The sequence below is a fragment of the Pinus tabuliformis genome, chromosome 2_2 (assembly GCF_031772625.1).
Source record: "Pinus tabuliformis cultivar Carrire ecotype Pingquan chromosome 2_2, CPIR1, whole genome shotgun sequence".
NCBI classification, from domain to species: Eukaryota; Viridiplantae; Streptophyta; class Pinopsida; order Pinales; family Pinaceae; genus Pinus; species Pinus tabuliformis.
In genome coordinates this window covers 96,284,000-96,297,940 of record NC_142300.1, presented here as the reverse complement: position 1 = coordinate 96,297,940, position 13,941 = coordinate 96,284,000, and the positions used below count along the sequence as shown (strand labels likewise).

Below are 13,941 nucleotides of genomic sequence, written 5' to 3'. Positions count from 1 at the left end.
GCATAATGACTAACCAAATTCACTCTATTAACATAAAAATAATCAAAAACATGCAATAAACAAATGAGAATGGTGGACTAAGCCAAATTAGGAGGTTGAATGAGCCCAAATAATTGTACATTTTTGGGGCTCATCATCACCCCCCTACTGAAAGTGTTGCTCATCCTCTGAGCAACCAAATCTCTCCCCTTGTCTTTGATGGCCCTGGTGACTTCCTTGGCTAGCATGTCGGCCGATTTCGCCTTTGGCTTCCCGCTTTTCAAACTTTCCTGTAGAAACTGTTCGCTGGCTTCCTGTAGAAACAGTCTCTGTCTTCCTGTAGAAACAGTCTGCTAGCTTCCTGTAGAAACAGTCTGCTAGCTTCCTGTAGAACCAATTTCACTGATTTTACTTGCTTGGCTGGGGGTGCCTTCTCCATGAACTGCGCTGCCTGAAAGCTGACGAATCCAACACAAATGGCAAGTCTAATGTATTATAAAAGCACACACGTACAATGAACTGCCCGAGAATAGATATTGCATGCCAAAGCTGGATGGGAAAAAGTGTTTCCAGGCCTTTAAATCACTGTTTTTCCATTGGTTAACCTTGATTCACGTTTCTGTTCCTGACATGACAATACTTTCCGACTGCGGCAGCTTTCTTTCCTTCATAAAATGCTTACTGCAATAGCAAATATGGGAATAATAACAGATTTGTATCCCAAAGCCAACCCAAATATAACATTAGTTGCTGCTCCAGTCCTGCATGAATCAGCAACATCTTGGACAGGGCTGTAAGCATTACTAGTGTAGTACTCAGTGACAAAACCAATAACAAGGCCAGACCACAAACCAATAGCACCACAGAAGAAAAGCTCCCAGTTCTTTACAACCTTCTGGGCACCAAAATTGAAGATAGTGAAGGATGAAGGCAATGCAACTAGGCTTACAGCAGCAATGCCAATAGTCATCACTACTGTGGGGATAATAAGTTTCTTTTCCAATGCAAGCTCAATTTCCTTCACAGCCTTGATCTCAAATATGTTAGTTGCAACCAGAGTTGTGATTAAGCAAGCAATGATACCCATTGAACTAATAAGCAAGGGATAACACATGGCAGTAAGATCATGAGAGTTTCCAAATGATGATATGGATGCAACAACCAGAGCTGCACAGGAAGATTCAGCATCATCTGAAACAGTTTTCCCTTGTCAAGTATTACTTCTACATCCTCTTCGCTGACTCCTTTTAGACGCTTCCGAAGTTTATCATCAACAAACAAAGAAATATATTCTGGTGACATTGTATTCAAATTAATAAAGAATTCAAATGATGAATTCAAAGCATTTTGGAAAGTTTTATCATTGCTAAATGCCATGCTAATAATTTTTTCATACTTATCAAGAAGGTGCTGCACAAAGTCAACTGAATCTTTCAGCGTCTCTGGAGTTCCATGAGTACTTGTTCATTTTTTTCACTTTGTTGCACAGGTACTTGTAAAAAAAAATGTCAACGCACACAGAGAATGCAGCATGCACGGATTGAAGCAGTTGAGAATTGGTGGTCTTTTTGGGATAACAAGAGACACCTTTAGAAGCTGAATTACCTTTTAGATGGTGGTTTACAGTGGAAGAGATTGTTACTAAAACCAATTCTTATCCCAAAGCTTGCAAATATTCAGCCGAGCAACTTTAATTGAGGCGTGATTCACGTGAGAGAGAGAAGTGGCCAAGTGTACGTGGCCTCATGCGACCAGAAGTATTGTTCCTCACTGTAGTCTAATTATGAACTGTAGTCCTCTGCCTGTAATCACTTACCATCAAGCACGCTGAAGTCTAACTGTTCACCACTGCCCGTTTTCAATTTCCTTCCTGAGATGGCTGAGCGCACGTGTCTCATTCACCCACCAAGTGCTGTTGAACTGGATGAGGGTGGCCAGTTAGCTGGCCACCAATTTGTCTAAATCCAACCATCTCATTGTTCACGCAGTTCTCGAATTACATTCATGCAACAGAGGAATTAGTTTAGTCACGTACCTGCAAGTCGACTGGCTGCTGTGAAGCTTTTTGCTGCTGCATGCTTGGATTCCTTGGTTGCATGAGGGCGTGGCTAATGATTTTTGATTGCTTTTCCTTGTGCAGGTGTCCTCTGGCCGGATCTGAGCTGCATGCAATCGTTTCCACGTTCAACTCTGCCCGTTCAAGCTGCTGCTGCTGCATGGTCACAAAACCAGAACTTCTTTTTGCCATTTCTCCCAAACGGTAGATCGGATTGATCTGAAACTCGGTGAGCATGTTCCTACCATCATTATGCATCTCCCATAGAAAATTCGTGATCAATGGATGCACGGATTTCGAGAAAAATGGAAAATGGCTGAATATTTCAGAGGTCGATTTCTCGGAAACCGTGCATCGGAATTGGCTGAAACTGCTTGGGTAGGTTACTATCACCCATGTGCATCTCCCCATGAAACAGGTTTTGAAACGGATGCACGGTCATGGAGAAAATGCAAAAATGGCTGATGGTGATGGAGGTTGATTTCTTGGAAACCGTGCACCGGAATTGCATGAAACTACTCAGGCATGTTGTCATCAACCTTATACAATTCCCCATAAAACGGTTTGTCAAATGGATGCATGGTTTTCAAGTTATGGAAAAAACAAATTTTGCTCTATGGATTTTTGCTTCAAGGCACTTTGCATGTGTTTGCATGGTATGACAAAATGAATTTTGGTTGTGATGCAGGTATGGAGATGATGGAGGAGGAGTTGGAAGATTGCATGAGGACTTTTGAACCCTTGAGGAAGCTACCATGTTCGCCAAACCACTTTTTGAAATGCATGCCTAGTTTCCCACAATTTCTACAGGAAGTTCCTGTAGAAGCACAATGAGAAGCACAAGGAGGTGGAAAAAATGATGGATAAAGGCAAGGGATGGACACACAAGTGCTTGTAGGCCTAATCAATAGATTCCCACCATTAGATTCACTTTTGAAATTGGATTTGGCTCGTCCAAAGGTTCTACAGGATGTTTCCTGTAGAAATATAGAGCTTCCTGTAGAAGGCAAGAAAACTCCTTTGACCTTGATTTGAGTGCTCCTCCTGTCATGAAACATCCTTCTTTAACCTGCAATGTCATTGCTGCAACATGAACTTATTCAATGGGATTAGCTTTATTTTTCTTTTCCTTTTTTTCTCTTTTTTTTTTTGAAAAACAACTAGGGCGCCTCATGGAGGTTTTCACCCTAATTGCCTGCCTTGGGCGCCTCCAAGGGAGGTTTTCACCCAAAGATCTTATTCTCTTTTCTCTTTTTTTTTCAACCCATTGACCGCCTCATGGAGGTTTTCAATCAATGAGCCAATCTAAGGCGCCTCTGAGGAGGTTTTCACCTTAGATTTCTATTTTCCTCTTTTTTCATTTTTTTTTTCTACCCTACCCTACTTGAAAAAAACAAAATCATTCTCAAGTATAAGAATACTTCCAATGGAGCCATGTGCACATCGAGATTAGAGAAAAAATGATGTGAAGGCTCGAAATGCATGCTTTGACAGGTACCCAAATCTCAGAGACCAAATGATCTGGCTTTGAAGGGATCAAACGGAGTTGAGGAAGAAAGTACTGCTGCAACTTAGTGACCTTCTGAAACCATATCTCAATATAGCTTTGATATCCTTGGTTCTTTTGCTGATCTGGATCATTCTTCATGTCACCTTCTATCATGACCTTCTGATCTTCCTCTTTTTGTTGATCTTTCTCTTGAATACATGGAAGATTTGATGATAACCATGAGGGAACTCTCTCGATCTCTGATTTAGATGTCTTCTCTTCATCAAGTGCAGCCCATGGTTCTTTGATCTCCTCTTTGGACTCTTCTTTTGCTTTTGGTCCTTCAATGTTGTCAGTAGAATCTCTGCTTTGCGACACTCTTCCTGAGCTTTGGTGAAGATCATTGGGCTCAAGAGGAGTCATTTGAACATGTTGTGCCTCAGATTTGCAATGGGGTTGAGCTGCTCCATTGTATGGCTTTGGAAATGGTACGGGTAGTTGAGTGGAGGTGTGAAATTGAGATGGAGATGGATGGCATTGTGGTTGGGTAGGCATTTGGGGTTGCCTTGGTGGAGGAGGAGGCGATGGTTGTGGATGAGCAGGTGGTGGAGGAAAATGAGCGGGATGAGAGTTGTGCTGGGGCCTCCACTCCTGATAAGGTGCATTCCACTGAGGTTGTGGCTGAGCATAAGGGTGAAACGAATGAGCAGCTAGTTGGGCATAATATGGATCTGTGAAGGAGCAAGGAGGAGGTGTGAACCAGTAAGGATGAGCAGGGGGACCCCAAGGAGGCATGAAGTTGGCTTGATAAGGGTCATAATAGCTCTCGGGCATCCCTTGTAGTTCCTACTGGTATGGTATGGGTCCATGTGGCCTCCTTTGGTTCATATAACAGAGTGATTCAGTGGCTCCCTTGGCTCTTTGATATGTAGCTTTGATTCTGGGCAAGGAAGGGCACTGATCTGTAGGATGGTATTCTTCACAGATGAAACACACTTCTAGAGAGTGCATTGGACATTCGTTCCTAGGATGCTTTCTAGTGCACCTAGGACAAAAAATGGCCAAAGCCCTCTTGGCTTCTTCTTGCTTCTTTTGGATCCGCAAGGCATCCAGTTGCATGGCAAGAAACTGCCTCATATCACTCTTGAAATCTTCGATCTGATTTGCAAATTCATCTTTGGACAAGGGACTGCTCCCAACAGTTCTGCTTGTAGCCATTTGCTTCAGAGGAATGTTTTCTTCTTCTTCTCCCCTAGAGGTTCTTCAGATATGTCTTGATGTCCACCCAGGGGTTCTTTCATCACAGCCATCGAAGAAGAACGTTGGCTGTGTGAAGCAGTGGGGGTGTTGTGCAATCATTTTTCTAACTTATCTCTACTCCTACAAAGCATGCAATGAAATCTTTTTGGTTGTTTTTTTTTCTTTTTTCTACTTCTACTTGCAAAACTGAAATAGATTGAACTGCAACTAACTGTCTTGCTAAAATGAAAATGCGGAATTGAAATGAAAGCAGGAAAGGACTAATCTATTTTGCTCAAATGAAATTGCAGGAATGGAAAGGCTAGTCTACGCTTGCAGAATTGAAATACTAATCTACGCTTGCAGGAATGGAAATGCTAATCTATGAAAGCAGGAAATGATAATCTATGAAAGCAGGAAATACTAATCTATGAAAGCAGGAAATACTAATCTATGAAAGCAGGAAATGTCTATGCTACTTTTGCAGAATGAAAATGAAATAAACTACTGAGCAAAAGGTTGTAGGAGAAAATAGAAGAATAGCAACAATCACCAATACTCTGCCGCTTCCCCGGCAACAACGCCAAAAAGATGGTGGGCTCCAGTATTGTAGCAATAATGCTACAACTCCTGGGGCTCCCTATCTCTAATTTTATCAACCCGGTAGTTCGTACAAACTTGGAAGCGACGGTGTTGTATGCACAAGTACTAGCTCTTGTCGCAGCTGTCACTTGGTCAGCTGGCACAAGTCCGCTAGGGCTCAAGCCAACTTCTATATGCTCTTCAGAAGAAGCTTTCTAAATGATGGATGAAGGCTATCTCGAGGGAAATTGATCTACTTTGCAAAAGTGAACTGAAAGCCAACCAAAACATGAAACCCTAGTAAACCCTAATTTGACTAGTTTGACCTCTATGATGCAATAGTGAAAGTGCAAATGTCTAAAAAGGATGCCATTACCTCTAAGGATGTGAAATGCATGAACTCAAACTACTTCTATGAAAAAGGACATTGTTTTTGTATTTTTGCTTAAGTGGATGGAGTGATTATGAATTTGTTTCTTATTAGGGTTTGGTTGTGCAGAGGTGGTGTGAAAGGAAGGAAAGCTTGGGAAAGGTCAGGGGGGCTAGGAGAGGTCCCAGGGATCTCTAACATCATCGCACAGAAGTTCCACACGTTCAGATGCTCAGCAACCGAGTTTGCAGGCTTCTACAGGATGTCTGCAGGGGATCCTACAGGAAACTAAGGAATTCTACAGGAAGTCTGCTAACTTCTACAGGATGTGCTGTAAGTGGAAGTTTGGTGATGGTGAAGGGATGGAATGGTTTTGGGTGGATAGGTGAGGTGGAGATGGAACTTGTGATGGCTCAGGGGCAGAGAAATAGGACAGAGAATGAGTGCACGAAGTTGGTTGGTGGATAGAAGGATGGCATCACGAAAGGTCAAAATGATGAAGCTACATGGCAATGGATGAGTTGGAGGGTAAACGAGCTGGACAGAGGTCGAGTAGGGCTTGAGGAGAGGTCAAGAAAAATAGGAAGGAAGTGGAATGATATGGAGCAGTGTAAATGAAACAAATGACTTATGTCTTGCACCAAAAACGAGAATTTATTAACCTATGATACCTGTGCCATTAAACCTATGAACAACAATGTAAAACCGAGAAAAGAAACCGTGCATGGAATGGAAAATGTAGAAGTATGGTTCAATATCAACAGTGCATGGATGGATCTTCAATGACTATGTTGCAGCTTGCATGGAAGTAAAAGACTGCGTTTCTTTTTGGTGGTTGATATGGACTGCACCCCAATCCATAAACAGAGATGGTAGTGATCTCTAACAACCTTTTTCTTGGAGCTCCTGTGTATTACAAACCTCCTATCGGATCTAAGCAACTGAAAGCAAAGTAACCATAAGCTAATCCTACTCAATCACACAAAAGAAATCAAATCAGCAAACTGTAAATTCTAAATGCATATCAAAACAAAGAAATAAAGTGCTGCAAAGAAAACAAGTAACTAGACAAGGAAGAGGAGGTCTATTGGTCTCAAGTTGGGCCCTAACCTGAGAGCTATAGCTCCCTTAAAAACTCAGAATTGAATCCAAAGCTGCCTGCCTTTATTGAATAATCATGAATCTAACATCATGCCAAAACTGGCTTACAAAGAGCAAAAACCAAATTGACTAACTAGCTAAACGAATTGCCTACCAACTAGCTAACCAAAATGAGGCCCTAAGCCTTCTTATTTATACAATTTGAGGACCCAACAGTCCTCCTAAAATTTAGGGACTTGGCTGCCCAAGACTTGTAGTTAACAGCAATCCAACTTGACTTGCTTGGCTGCCCTTGAGCTCATTGATTTGGTGGCCTTTGAACTCCGATCTGATGGTGGAGAATTCGAGGTAAGGGCCCATAAATGAGGGGGACACCTTCCTACAAATCCTCTAGCTTGTTCTCCCACGAATTTGGCTGCCAAGTGCTCATTAAGACCTTCAATTTTGTCTCCAAGTTGACCAAAAAGGCTACAAAAAGCACCCATTATACTTGTTGGCATAATGACTAACCAAATTCACTCTATTAACATAAAAATAATAAAAAACATGCAATAAACAAATGAGAATGGTGGACTAAGCCAAATTAGGAGGTTGAATGAGCCCAAATAATTGTACATTTTTGGGGCTCATCAGGTGTTTTGAACTATTAATAAATAATTCACAAAATACTCAACCTATTATTGAAGACATTGTTGATCAACCTATAACCATTGAAATTGATATTTGGAAATTGTACTTTGATGGTTCTTGCTCAAAGGAAGGAGAAGGAGCTGGAATTGTATTGATTTCATTAGATAAAGAAAACATTACCCAATCATACAAGCTTGAATTTGATGTAAGTAATAATGTAGCAGAGTATGAAGCTTTTCTACTAGGATTGGAGTTAGCAAGAAGTCTTAAGGTGCATAACTTAAGTGTATACAATGATTCTGAACTTATTATCAAACAAGTTAGGAATCAGTGTCAAAATAAGCACCCTAGACTAAGATATTATAGGAATTAGGTTTGGGATTCAATTGAAAATTTCTTTTCAACATTCAATATTACTTCTATTCCTAGAGATCAAAACATGCATGTAGATTCCTTGGCTGTTTCTGCAAGTTCCTTTAAAATTCCTGATAAAATGCTTGTCCAATATCAAATTCAAGTCAATTATAGATCATCTATTTCTCACAATCTTAATCACCGAAAAATATTTGATGATGACGAGCAACTAAAATCCTTTTTGCAAGTCAGATGAATTCTCAAACATGCAAGTTGAGGAAGAACGACTTGATAATCTTGAAATTGACAAAGAAAATCAAACACCACAATTTGATTATAAGATTGTTGATCATAAAATTATCCAATTATCTAAAATTTTTATTCCAAAATGGTTAATCCCTCTTGAGAAGCTCTTTGATCATAATGATGTCCCAAAAAATCCCCTATCTGATTCACAGGAAGAAAATATTGAAATTTATAACATTGGAAGTTTTGAAGATATCAGAAATGTTAAAATTTATACATCCATGTTAATGGAAGCTAAAGACAAATATTTATCCCTCCTTAAAGCCTATAATGATGTTTTTTCCTAGTTTTATAATGAATTAAAAACATATGATACATCTCTTATTGAACACAAAATTCCATTAAAGCCAGAGGCAAAACCTTTCAAACAAAGATTTAGGAGAATTAATCCTATCCTTCTTCCTGTAATTGAAAAATAACTAAATAAGCTACTGGATGCTAAAAATAAAACTTCCATTAAGATATTCAGATTGGGTAGCCAATCTAGTTCCAGTGAGAAAAAATAATGGTGAAATTATATTATGTATGGATTTTAGGAATTTGAATAAATCTTCCCTGAAAGACAATTATCCATTACCTAAGATGGATCATTTACTTAAGAAAATTTCAGGAGCCCATAAAATTTTCATGTTAGATGGTTTTTTTTTGGATATAATCAGATTATGGTTAGTCTAGAGGATAAAGAAAAAACTGTATTTACAACTCCATGGGGCACATTCATTGTTATGAAACCAGCTCAAGAAAAGATAGAAAAGAAAGATCAACGCCTTAGAATTCAGCCTCTTCGAGGGGGCAACCTCCTTTACATTACATAAATGAACAATTCTTGGATGATACAAATGACAAAACCTCCTTTCTATATATAGGAGTCTAAGGAGTCACAATATAATCCAACCGACCTAACAATAATAATATAAAGTCACAAAAATAATAATAGAGGGATTCTATGGGGCACAGAAATAACAATATGTGGGTAATAGGGGCACAACAATATAAATAAGGGGTATAACTACAATAGTAATGGGGTAATCACTAGTATTATAGGGACCCAACATGCCCTTCTCCTTCAAAAAAGTGTTGTCCTCAACGCTTGAGCAGTTCTGGATACTTCTGCATAAAATTCTCATCCTCCCATGTGGAATCTTCAGCGGATAAGTTCTTCCACTTGATAAGATACTCTGAAATTGATCGATTTCGTAGTTGTCAAGTTCTTGTTTCTGTGACTGCTTCCGGTTCCAATATAATTTTTCCTTCCTCGTCAAGTTCTGGCAATATTGTTTGAACTGGGAGCTTGTCGCCTATAACCTTCTTTAAACATGAAACATGGAAAACTGGGTGCAATCGAGAAGCTGCAGGAAGCTCCAATTTGTATGCCATAGTACCAATCTTTTCCAACACCTTGTACGGACCATAATACTTTGGTGATAATTTATTATCCTTCTTAGCTTGCTTTAGGGACATTTGCTTATATGGTTGTAGCCGTAGGAATACCCAATCACCTACATCAAAACTTCTTTCACTGCGATGTTGATCTGCCTGTTGTTTCATTCTATTTTGTGCCAACACGAGGTTATCCTTTAAGAGTTGGAGGACTTGTTGTTGATGTTCGATGTGATGTTCCACTGCCTGAACCTTAGAATTTTCTCTTAAATATGATGTGATTGATGGTGGTTGGTACCCATAAAGTGCCATAAATGGGGTCATTTTTGTTGCTGTATGGAAGGAAGTGTTATACCACCATTCAACCAGAGGCAACCATTTGACCCATTGTGTCTGTTTATCAGATACAAAGCAACGAAGATATCCTTCCAAACATTTGTTTACTATCTCAGTTTGCCCATCAGATTGAGGATGATAAGATGAGCTATGAGCTAACTGAGTACCAAGACAAGAAAATAATTCTGTCCAAAAATTTCCAGTGAAAATGGGATCTCTGTCACTTACAATAATCTTTGGGTTTCCATGTAGCTTTTGAACTGTTTCCATAAATGCAGTAGAAACTGTACTGGCTTTAAATGGATGTGATAATGCACAAAAGTGTGCATACTTGGTAAGTCTGTCAACTACCACCATGATGACACTCTTTCCCTCAGACTTGGGTAAACCTGTGATAAAATCCATTGAAACCTCCTCCCAACGTTGGCTTGGAATGGATAAAGGTTGTAATAGACCCGGTGTCTTAATTGTTTCAACTTTATTTTGTTGGCAAACCAAACATTCCGCTACAAACTTTTGAATATCTGATTTAAGGCCATCCCAAAAAAATTCCTTCTTAACCCTGTGGTAAGTTTTTAAAAATCCTGAGTGCCCTCCTAAGGGAGAAGTGTGCAATTCCATAAGAATCTTTTGTTTTAGCTGGGAATTCTTACAGAGGTATAAGCGATCTTTGTACCATAACGAATCATTTTGCCAGCTAAATGTATCAGAAGTACTGGAATCTTGTTGTAGCTTTCGAATAAGTGCCCACACTTCTTCGTCATTCTTCCATTCCTCCTTTGCTTCATTTATCCAATCTGGTTGGATAATAGAAATGGCACACAACAATGCTTCCATATCCTCATCCTTTCTTGAGAGTGCATCTGCCACCACATTTTGCTTCCCTTTTTTGTAGATGATTTCAAAGTCATAACCCAACATCTTTGTGACCCACTTTTGTTGCTCTTCAGAGGATAATCTTTGTTCTAAAAAGTATTTAAGGCTATCATGATCCGTTTTTACCTTGAAGTGTCTTCCCATTAGGTAGGGTCGCCATTTCTTAAGTGCATGGAGTATTGCCAACATTTCCTTCTCATAAATAGCTTTGCTTAAAAACTTTCCCTTGATTGGACGACTTTCAAAAGCAATGGGTCTTTCATCTTGCATTAGAACAGCACCAATTCCATTTCCTGAAGCATCACATTCCACAATAAAGGTTTTTGTGAAGTCCGGTGTAGCTAAGACTGGTGCTTGGCACATTGCCTCTTTAAGATGTTTAAAGGCCTTTGTTGCTTCCGGAGTCCATGAAAATGAATCTTTCTTCAATAATGTTGTTAGAGGTGCTGCTATTCTCCCATAATTCTTAACAAACTTGCGATAATACCCTGTCAACCCAAGAAATCCTCGCAGATGCTTTATGGATGTGGGGATTTTCCATTCCTTAATGGCTTTAATTTTGCTAGGGTCTACCTTAACTCCTTCATGAGATACAATATGACCCAAATATTCCACCTCCTGGACTCCAAAGAAACATTTGGATCTTTTTGCATATAATTGTTTCTCCTCCAATAGTTGTAGCACCTTGTCAACATGTTCAACATGATCCTTCCAAGACTTGCTGTAGATTAGTATATCATCAAAAAATACTAACACAAATTTTCTAAGGAATGGTTTGAAAATTGAATTCATCAAACCTTGAAATGTTGAAGGTGCATTGGTAAGGCCAAAAGGCATGACCAAAAATTCATAATGACCCTCATGAGTTCTAAATGCCGTTTTCGGAATGTCTTCAATCTTCATTCTGATTTGATGATATCCCGAACGAAGATCCAACTTGGTGAAGTAAATTGATCCATGCAATTCATCCAGTAATTCATCAATGACAGGAATGGGGAACTTATCTTTAATAGTGAGCTTGTTGAGCTCCCTATAATCTGGACACATGCGCCATGATCCATCCTTCTTGTGCACCAATACTACTGGAGCTGAGAAAGAACTTTGACTCGGTTGAATTATACCAGCCTCTAGCATTTCTGCAACCATACGTTCAATTTCACTTTTTTGGACATATGGATATCTGTACGGCCTGATGTTTGGAGGAACACTTCCTGGAATCAGATGAATAGCATGATCATGATCACGCATAGGTGGGAGACCTTTGGGAGTCTCAAATACCTTGGAATGATTGTCCAGGACTTTTTGGAGATCTGGAGAAATAGATGATTCCAATGTGGAAACATCTAGCGAACATAATTGTGCAATTACACCTCTTTGCTCCTTTTTTAGAAGCTTTGTCATGCCATTAGAGCTGATTATCTTTCCTGGTTTCCCTGCAATACCCCTTAATTCAACTTCCTTTCCTTCCACAGAAAATTTCATGAAAAGTTCTTGAAAATTAAAAGCTATTGTACCCAAGGATTGTAGCCATTGGACTCCTAGTACAACATCAGCACCTCCCATTGGAATGGAAAGCATTGGGCTAGTCAATACATATTCTCCCATGGATAGCTTGATATTATGGCACTTTCCAGAACAATTTATTGTTCCTCCATTTGCAATCATCACTTGACACTCTGGTGCTGGATATAGGAAGCAATTCAATTCTTTTGCTACCCTACAATGAATAAAATTGTGGGTGCTTCCTGAATCAATCAACACTATTACCTTTTTCTTCTTGATTTGTCCTTCTATCTTGATGGTTTGAGGAGTGGTAATTCCCGCCAATGCATTACAAGATATGGTCGGGTTTATTTGTTCTTCATCTAGGCTTTGTTCCTGGAATATATCCTCTTCTTTTGACCTTTCTTGCTCCTTTTCTTCTTCCTCTTCACAATCTATGTAGAATAATTTCTTCTCAGCACACTTATGACCTTTTGTGTATTTGCTATCACAATTGTAACAAAGCCCTTTTGCTATTTTTTCTTCCAATTGTTGTGGTGTCAACCTTGTAGGTTGTGGAAGACTATGGGCAACAACACTTCCGTCTTTATAGTTGTGAATGGTATGCTTCCTAGTTGCCATAATTTTGCTTTCCATTTTTCTTGCTAACCTGAATGCCTTTTCTAATGAATCAGGTTCCCAAAGGCGCACATCATGTTGGATATTATCCTTTAAAGACCCTATGAACACATCAATCCTATGCTCCTCTGGAATATCTTTTACCCTTATGTTCAATTTTTGGAACTCCTCAATGTGCTCCATTATTGAACCCTTTTGTTTGAGACTTATCAATTGGCTAAAAAAAGTGTTGCTTTTTGTATCCTCATAATGTGCTATCAATTCTTCCGTAAAAATTGCCCAAGTGATAAACTGTTTACGAGAACAAAGCCATTGATACCATACAAACTGATTTGGTTCCAAATATAAAGTTGCCATACGTACCTTTTGTGTGTTTTGCACATTATTGAGATCGAAGAATTGCTCCATCTGTAATATCCATGTGGCGGGATCCTTGCCATCAAACTTCCTCATATCGATTTTTGGAACATGGTGAGTCTTCGATCCAACATTAGAGTCTATGGAATCATGATTAACATTTCTTTTGTTCTCATCATGAGTTTCCTTTAGTACTCTTTCACCCTTAGTGACTATTTCTTGTAGCAACTTATCCATCTTATCATCCATGCCATCAATTTTAGCGTCCATGCCATTCACCTTAGCTTCCATGCCATCCATATTAGCTTCTACACCTTTCTTTAAACCATCCATCTTAGCTTCTACATCTTTCCTTAAACCATCCATTTTAGATTCTGTTGCTTTTTGTGCAAGTGACACTCGTTGCACTTGTTCTTGTAATTTTGATATATCATATAGCATTTCTTCTTCTTCTTCATGAGTCATGCTAGAGCTTTCAGGCTCCTTACTAGGTGTTTGCATTTTCTTTCCTCGAGGCATCAGTTACCGATAATAATTCTCTAATATGCCCTTTGAATTCCTTCAAAATAAATTTTCAAACCAAGCTTAAGCAAAAATTAAAGAAAATCTACACACCTTTTTTCACTTTGTAGGAGCTCGATATTGCCTCCGATGTATCTCTGTACTTTCTGATTATCTAGTTCTGAATTTATGACCTGTAGTAGCCCTCTGTGTCCTCTTTCCAATGCCACAAGTCTGACCCAAATTGGATTCTCCAAGGAAGAG

General features: G+C 39.3%; 1 pseudogene; it reads right to left on the bottom strand.

The window, feature by feature from the left end:
• Positions 1 to 646: 646 nt before the first annotated feature.
• Positions 647 to 1,066, bottom strand: LOC149191580 (pyrophosphate-energized vacuolar membrane proton pump pseudogene; annotated as a pseudogene).
• Between the last annotated feature and the right edge of the window lie 12,875 nt (positions 1,067 to 13,941).